Genomic DNA, 9540 nt, shown 5'->3' with positions numbered 1-9540 from the left:
AAACATAAGACACACAATTGAAGTAATGAAGCATGGAAGCAAAGAGCTAAAAAGACACTAAAATTAAGCCTAAAGAGACTGGCCAACATCAACAGACAAAATCTGCTGCACACCCAGCCTTAACAGGAAGCAGGAATTCCTTGCCTAGGGATGTCTTCTGAACAAAAAGATTATAAAACTGAGATTATAAACTGTTTTAAGAGTCTTGTCCCTTGGGTGGTACCAGCCAACAGGTCTATGGTGAGATGGCAAAATGAAGTAATACATGCTGTTATCTCAGAGCACATTACAAGGATGAGGTGGAGATAGTATTTATATTGACATTCATATCATGCTTCATGCTTTTTTCAATAAAAATGTAATTCTATCGCCCTATAGTGATTCTTCAGCTGTGGAGGTCCAGAGTCTAAGGTCAGGCCTTCATAAATGGGAATTTACTCATGCTCAGCTGACTGATGTTGCCCTTTGAATGGACACATCAATGATATGAGTTAAACTGCCTTACCCATTTCCACTTACCTCCTTCCTTTTTTATTCCGTTTTGTCAATGCAACCTGGAAACAGAGATGACAACTCAGACCTGCAAGAGTGAACTTTGGCTGCTGTGTGAAATGTTTACCCTGACTGCTGTGTAGTGTCACCCTCCAGGCTGCAAAATCAACATGAACTACATGATCTGATGGTTCTGATAGCACTCACCAACAGAGACAGAGCAAACTGTCATACTCCACCCAGCGCCTCATGAACTGCAGCCCTGCTCAGGTGTAATATTCCCCTCCGCCCAAAGAAAGGGCACACACAGCTTCACACCTCAAATCCCACTGTGCTCATGCACAGAAAAGGGCACGTAAGCATGGCCTACATACTGATAAATGGGAGTAGAGTGGGCTGCTCACAACACAAGCTTTTTGCAGGTGCTTCAGCATGGCTGCTTGTACCAACTTAAAAGAGGCTAAACTCTTAAAAGTTTACCCTGTTTCAGGCTATGGCTCTGGAGCAGCAGTCTCCTAGGAGTGCTGCTAGCACCGATACCTTGCGCTGTCCTCAATCTGTCCTTCACAACTCTGCCCGATGCTCCCTGGAAAATTTCCCAGTGCTTCAGCTGACAGTAGCATTAAAAATCACAGCATGTGTCTGTAGTCTTTGTATCAGACATTCAGATAGCTCACTGCAGAGATGCAATTGTTGCAGCTATGTGCTCTTAAAAGACTGCATCTATCCCAGGGAATATCTTTACCAGAGATGACCATCTCTAAGCTGGCAGCTGCAGATCTCATTCAGTGAAAACAGTTTATTCCCCTAACAGCTTTATGACTTCAAGTCTTTGCTGCAAAATCCCCTACTCAAGTTTTGCCCTTAATTTGAGGGTCGTCCATGCACAAAACCTCTTCAGTCTTTCCAGTGGCACACCAAAATAAAGAGTAATACTATTATTCATGCCAGTCAGTGCTGTCACAGCCTCCCTGGCACACTAGTTTCCCAGGAATGCTGTTGAACAGATACCTTGTGCTGTCCTCCTCATCTTGTCCTTGAGAATTCCACCCATTATTCCTTGGAAATTTTCCCAGAGTGGTTCAGCTTACAGCAGTGCTAAGAATCACAGCACGCATCATAGGTGGTTTTATATCAGGTGCACTGGGATACAATGTAGCAGAGGCTTTAGTATCTCAAAGTTAGCTCTGTTACATCCCCCACCTTGGTTATTTAAAAAAGAAAGAAGAAAAGGAAGGAATAAATAGTGAAGTAAGTCAACAAAAAACCACAATCCATTCCTTAAGTGGTAACCAGGCTACTGGGCTTTGGAACTTTTCCTGACACAACAAAAGACACCATGAAGACAGAAACTTTGGCAGCAGTGGTTTTGAACTCCACAACCCCCAACTTTCCTCTGTTTTTCTATGCATATGTTACTGGAAATATAATCATCTGCTAGGGAAGCAGTCAACCTCCAAATGGATATCTAAGCAGCAGCAAGCCTCTGGAAGTTACTATTGCTAGAATAAAAAGGAGATTGTCAGCAAAGCAGCCCTGAATTCCTGAATTAACCAATGTCCTCCTTTGCCTGACCACTGTCACCATAGTGACCAGAGGAGCTGCTGCCGAGCCACTGCCCTGTGGCTTGGGACGGAGGCAAGCGGGACGCTGTGCTGGGAACGAAGTGACTTTGACTCGGGGCCTGGTTAGGCAGATGTGGCACCAGGCACTGGGAGCAGCCTAGGGCGTGCCGTGGTGGGAGGGGGGCTACAGAGCACAGAGGTGCAATTCCTGACCTGAATGCCAGCCTCCAAGGGACCTCGAAGCACTGCCGGAGCTGTTGCAAGGTTAGCAGAGGAGTCAGAAGGTGAAACAAAAACGTTGATAGTGAGGAGCATGAGGAAAGAAGGCATTGACAGCAATACAGCAAACACGGTTAAGCTGGAGCTGGAACAAGCAGATTCATTCCCTTTGACATAATTTGTGTGGATTGCTCCCTCTCCTGGGGAAAACTTGACCAAAAAAAAAAAATCACAGCCCAAACCAGTCCTCAAGCAAACAATGCACCCCCAGAGTTTACAGGCAGACAGGCCCCCTGCTTCCAGGTTCAAGTTGGAGAGAGCAAGGTGCAAGACCCCCGTGCTGCCCTTCCAGACAGTCTGTCCTGGCTACAGGAGCCTGAGCTGGTGAAGCCAGCTGTGACCTCCAGACTCCTGCACAGCCAAGCACTGCTCCAGCCTGTGCAAACAACAGCAACTCTGTCTTCTCCCTGCTTGGTGCTGCTTCCAAGCACCACCCAGACCATCTTCCACCCTCAAACCACTGGAGTGGTTCAGTGGCACAGCAGGCAAGGATCCAGGAAACAGTGCTTGCAAGCCTTTTCAGAGTGAATGCTGGAGTACAATTTCCTCTTTGCTGGGAATTGCACAGAAATCACCAGTTTCAGTCTTTAGTGCTGGTAAGGATTGACAATTTCTAGCCAGAGCAATAAATTTTAGAGTCTGTGAGTGAGGAAATGGAAGAATGACCTTGAAACATACTCTCATGGTGAGAAATATTCACCACTTACTTAATCTTTGCTGCTTTAGGATTCCAAAGTCCAGTTAAAATCTTTGCAGTGAAGCTAGCTCAGAAGATCTTGCAATAAGATTAGAACCAGCTGGTGAAAAATGGCATGTTACTGCAGCCAGTAAATACCCACATGAACCAGCCCTAGAGAGGTGAAAGGCTCTGCTGAGCTTAACAGCTCATGAGTATATACCATACTGGCTGACACTGAGATATGAGTGGTGGTGTGGAAAAGTGATGATTTAAATGCACACAATTAAAAATGAGAAAAGAATTATTTCCATTTTACAGAGAGGGGGACAGGCTTGCCTGTAAACAGAAGCAGTGACAGGGTGTAAGAAAAACAAACAAAAGAACACTTTCTGAATCCCTGGAGTTTGACCAAAGTCATCCACCTTTTGTACTTGCACGTGCTGTGACAGCTTTGTGGAACCTTTCATCCTGGTGAGAAAGCCTTGCTTGATTCTTAATGGTCTCTGAGAGTTATCATATGATACCACGTCAGGCAATCACGCAATCAGCAAAGGTCACAAGACACGCAGCCATTCCTCCTGGCTTTACAGCTGCTTTCCACAGCCAGGACTCCTCCTTCTTACACCATTTTGAAGTCAAGTGCAGCAGCACTCCTGCCTGCCAAGCACTGGGAAGCCCTGCCATAAGTCAGACCCTGTAAAGGGCACATAATTTTTTTTTTTGTGTGTACAGGTGCCAACAAGAGAACCATAATGGATTTGCAACATTTATTTAGTCTAAATGGATTCTTACTGGCTGCAGCTGCATCTGCTTGGCAACATAAAAGAGGTGCAAGTCTCACTTGTACAGATATGGTAGGTTAGGGCAAAGGTAAAAGCTTTTCCAAAAGATAAAAAGGAGTGTAGGAAAGTCACTGTTGCCCTATATCTTCTACAATCTAAAAGGAAAAAAAAAAAAAGAGGTGTTCTAATAATTTTACTGTTCTAACTATGTGAGATACAGGTACCTAATTCAAGGCTCATACTACATACATCAAAATTTGCATAACTAGGAAAAGTCCTTGTCCTGAGGAGCTTATGGCTTTATTGGACTTAGAGGCTTTATTAGGTGATGGGCAAGATCATCTCTGTTCTGCAGACAGATCACAGATGAGGAGCCAGACTTCAAATGCTTTGGTGATGTGTAAGGCAAGTCTAGTAAGGCGAGTCTGAAGGAAGCACCAGAACAGAAGTAAGAAGGTGGAAAAATTCAGGACAACACAAAAGAATACCCATTGCAATCATCTCTGAGCAATGCAGCCAAGAAGTCTTGATTCCCAGGCACTCAAACAAACTGCTCCTTTCCTCCAGAGACTGCCCTCTGTTGCTGGGACTGCAGCGTGGGATGGCTCAGACTCCGTAGTGCACACCACTGTGCTTGTCACCAACTCACCTTGACCACTGATCTTGTGTGCAGACTGGGAGGGCTGCAGTGAGGGGGCAAATCCCCTTCTGTCTGCCCAGCCTGCTAGCTCTGGCAGAGGCATTTCCCAGTAAGTTGTGGAAAAACTCAGTTCTCAGGGCCCCTAACCCACTGGTAACTATTACTACTCAGTCATTGATTAAAAGCATTTAATATGCTGTTTTGATAGATGTTATAGATTTGGTAGAGCCTCCTATCTTCTCACCTTCCTTTCTGTGAATCAATTTGACTTTCTGGAGCACTCAACCTAAGCCAGACTTTCAGATGTTGTTCTGCTTTTACTGAACAAGTAAAATTTGGATTCTGGAACCCAGTTCAAAGGCACACAAGCAACTTATAATAGCCAGCCAAGATTTCCTGCATCCCTGACCATTGTCACCCCTGACTGGATGTCCCAGTCAGTAAGGGAATTCTTAAACCACTACAGAAGGTCTTTTCTCTGCACTTTAATCAGTGTTTAGGAGATCAGTGCTATTTCAAGATGTGTCACTGCTCTGTTCCCTTAAGGAACTAACTGTAACTCTGATCTCCTTCAAGACCACTGGGATATGTGGTAGATTGTTGCTGCACTGTTCCGAGTAATTCTTCATCTAAAAAAAGGTATGGGCAAAAGTAAGAGTCTGTAGACTGAACCCCATGGTTTCTCTGAGAGCAGCAAGGCAGGGCTGCAGAACAAAGAAAAACGGCCACATAGCCTAGGTTGAAGGAAGGTCAGGTAGTGTTCAGCTACATCTTTCATTTTTTGTATTCATCCATCATTTTTGTTAAGACTTCACAGAAATTATTCTACCACGTCTGCTCAGATAATAAATATCTCACTGTGTGGGGGAGAATAGCAAGAAAACCAAACATGAGAGAGTTCAGTATTCCAGAAAGAGATGCTGCCTAGATAGATGGCCAGGATCTTCCTGCAGCTACTGGCACACAGCATGGAGGTACAACCCCATAGCAAACACTAATTTAAAAGTACTGCATAGCAACAGGACAGGCAGCAGCCAACTTGCTCTCACTTGATTTTGGGAGCTGCAAGACCAGTCAACAACCCTTCCCCCTCAAGAGCCCTTATGGCATTCCTGAGGCAAGTGTTAATACTGGATCTCGACCAAGAAAGAATTCCTATAGACTCAGGGGACAAGAGGAGGATGATACGCTGCTTGCTTTTTTCCACTCCTTTCCGCTCATGCCCCACTGCTCCTGTTCTTGCACAAGGACCTTTAACACAGGGGCGAGCGGTGCCCAGCAGGATGCAGGGCACAGCAGCACACGCGGGCAGCCTGCCTGCTCTTGGCAGCAGCTGCTCTGACCAACGGAAACAGAGGAAACTCGAGAGACAGGCATGGAGAAGGCTGGAAAGTGCTGAAGGGGAAACTCCTGGTGGAAGGCAAAAGGATTCAAACCGGCAAGAGCACAGCAGCATTCAGCACCAAGTTATTCCCAAACTGTCCTTGCCGAGCATGGCTGGTTGTCTCCTTCCCCCATGGAATGCTCAGATGCACTCCGGGATCCCTCACATACAAAACAATAAATGACCAAACAACTTGAAACTAATACACACTGGTCTCTTAACCGGGAGCAGGGCTGCATGGCTGGGAAGTCCCTCTCTTGGAATCTTAGTGCCACCTTGTGCTGGGAACAGTAACAGTCATGGATAAAAGAGCTTGTCCAGAACAGTGAAGGAGAGAAAGGGCAGGAGAAGCCCTCGTTGGAGCGAAGCTGCATTAAGTGTTTTGGCTTTTGGAGATCTTTCCTCTTGGTACAAACCAGCACCACTCCCAACATCCCGCTGTAGAGTCCTTTTATGAAGGGACAGGTGGGCTAAAGCGAACAACTTTTGCAGGTTTGCCCTGACCCCAGACAGTGGCTCTGAGTCACACCTCTGCTGTAACTGTGCACACATAGCTGCAGCTGGCAGATGCCAGCACAGGCAAGTCCAGGGAGAAACACGGTGTCATCTCAGACAGGAAAATTTTGCTGAGTATTACTGGCATGCCTTCAGGAGCCTGGTTTGCAACAGGTAAACCCATACGTAGTGCAGGTGTGGAAGATGAACCAGTAGAATGCAACAAGCATTTTACAGAGCAATTTCCAGATGCAAAATACTGCTATCCTAAACCAATGCTCAGGTGAGACAAGCCAGCTGGCTTCCTTGGGGGATATAAAAGCAGGGTTTGAATTTCTTATTTGTTTCTTTTAAAATTATTTTGAGACTTTACTCTAAAGATGGGTTAAATTCCGTCTGGCCAAATTTGAACTTCTGAAAATGCCTGCTTCTTTACACTGAGTTTTAGGGGAGCTTTAGCATAGTCAGCCTCATGGTTTTATTTGTTAGTTTGTTAAAAAATGAGATGTTACTATTTTGTAAAAAATTGTATTTCAAAGTCACTTGCAAATATTTTGCACTGCTGTTGATCAGTTAAGTGTTACCTTTTTACCACTTGGAATGTTTTTGCAAGTTGGCTATGGAATTTTAGACAGTATTGTCTTGAGTTTTATTCACCTCAGGGTTTCTTTGCAAACTCAAAGGAGGAAAAGAGAAGCATCTAGAAAAATATTTCTGTAGCAAGGTAAGAATTCTCTTGGAAAGAAACAGTGTGTGAGTATTCTGCCAAAAGGGCAGGATGAATGAACACGAGTATACTGACAGGGAGGGGGCATCCATAACTTCTCTGGGCAACCTGATCCAGTGTCTCACAACTTTCACAGTAAAGAATTTCTTCCTAACATCTAATTTAAACCTCCTGTCCTGCAGCTTATAGCCATTGCCCCTTATCCTATCACTTGTGAAAAGTCCCTGTCAAGCCTTCCTGCAGGCCCCCTTGCAGTGCTGGAAGGTGCTTAAGGTCTCTGTGACTTCCCCAAGCTGAGCAACCCCAGCTCTCTCAGCCTGTCCTCATGGTCTCTCTCTGACATCTCTGTGCCCTTCCTCTGGACCTGTCTGCTTCCTGTGCTGAGCACTCCAGCTCTGGACACAGCACTCCAGCTGGGATCTTATGACAGTACAGTAGAGGCCATAGGTTTACTTAAGACCCAACCCAAACAAGAGAATACTCACAGGGGAGGGGGATTTAGGAATAGGCATGATACTGGAAGATACAGTGCAAATTTAGCTGACTTTCAGTAGGTCTCATTCTGCACAGCTCCCAAGCCTTCAACCTTTCATTCTAAACAGGGCAACCAACCATACAAATATGGGCAGCAAAGAAATTCTGCTTCTGAGCCGATTTTAAAGGAGGTAAACTGGCAGTTCTAGGCAGAATGCACAAGAAACCAGAACAAAAACCCAGCCAAAAGGAGACATGAGCATCCTTTGGCTACGTAAGGGGTTGGCAGCATAACTGCACGTGACAGGATGCTCCCAAATCTGCGCCAGCCAGCCTGCCATTTTCAGAGTGGCTGGGACGTTTCTTTTATAGCTGAACAACCCGTTACACGTAACACACAATGAGCTGCCAAAGCTCATCTACAATACACTTCCTCCAGTTCCTCAATCTGCTAAAAGGTGCTGTGGTCACCCCAAACCTACTCAGCTGTGGCATCTTTTCTTAACCAGTATCCTGGGCAATGAGATGTCAAGGCTAAACAGGATCCCTGACAGTCAAACCACTACAAGCTCCACAGTGCTTTGCACTCTGGACAAGAAACATGGCCAGGTCGTCAGGTTTTCATACAGGTGACAGACATACACCTTCCCCTGCTACTAAGGTTATGGAAACACTGAGATCCATCAATTCGCCTATAGATGAATAAAGAAAAAAATGCCCACTTTCAGCATCAGGGGAAGGGGGCACAACTGGAGTTGTGGAAGCCCTGCCCAACTGCCCCACCTGGGGAGACACATTTAATTGTTTTCAAGGTATCTGTAACACAAACATCTGTACAGCAGAACCATGGAAATAACTAGGAACTTTTGTTCCAGATTCTCTAAGATAGGAAGGTTGTTCAGTGAACAAGACCTATCCAGAGATGCTGATGCTCGGAGTTACTTGTACTTACCTTCACACTAAAGGAAAAGGAAAGCAGCTCTCATTAAGTGGTTGGCTGAACTACGAGTTAGGAGGATCATCCACTCCACAAAAACGGCTTGTTCCTCTAAGGGCAGGATTCACTTATGATTTCTTCTGTTTCATCATTGCTCTCGTTGGTTGATGCTGGCTTAGCAAGCTCTAACCTCACTCTCAAGCATACTGATCATAAATACCTACAGTGGTGGGCACTGTTTAGCTGCTGCGTGGACTCCCTTTCCCTCACACGACCGTGTGAATGACATTTCTGCAAACCAACCCCCAGCCCTACACCCACTGAGGCTGCCAGAGGAGCACTGAGTATGAATCTCCAAGCAGGAGCAGCAGGGCACAGAAGGGCTGCAGTAAAAGCATGCAGAGACTATGTTCAGCTTTTGCTCATACAGCCAGAAATGCTTGGAGAGCACAGCATCCAGTCACAATGCCTGTGAATTCTAGAAGCAAGAGCTGTATTATTATTATCAAATTCATCATCATTTGTCATCAGCTGCTTCCTGGACACTTCTGACTTTAAGGCAAGCCTTTACTAACCCACCTCTCTCTCCTTTAACCCATTTTATGACAGTACAATAAAGACCCCACAAGATAAGTCACCACAGCTGTGAGCATACTGTCTAAAGCGTCTGTGTAGTCTTCCCTGAACTGAAGGCCAAGGTGTGACAGTATGAGCCATGGACTGCACAGAGGGACCCACCCACATTCTAAAAACATACACACCCTGCCATGACACAAGGCCTTTCCCAAAGACTGACAAAGTTACAAGTATTAGGTTCAATTCTACACTTAATTCTCTCCACTAAAGCTTTCACCACTGGGAAACACAGTGGCCGTGTAAATCAAGCTCTTGATCTTTAGGACAGAGAGAGTTGGACTTGACATCCTGAGCAGCCAACAGTGGATCCAGCTGACCCAACAGCACATGTTTTAGAATGAAACTTGGGTTTCTACACCCCTAGACACAAAAACTTGAAACCTTAATCCACAGTCGAGAAGAAATACAAATACTACAGACCAAAGCAATACGCAGTTATGTCAACTCTGA

This window comes from Zonotrichia leucophrys, chromosome 5 (genome assembly GCF_028769735.1).
Source record: "Zonotrichia leucophrys gambelii isolate GWCS_2022_RI chromosome 5, RI_Zleu_2.0, whole genome shotgun sequence".
Classification (NCBI taxonomy): Eukaryota; Metazoa; Chordata; class Aves; order Passeriformes; family Passerellidae; genus Zonotrichia; species Zonotrichia leucophrys.
This window is presented reverse-complemented; position numbering follows the sequence as displayed.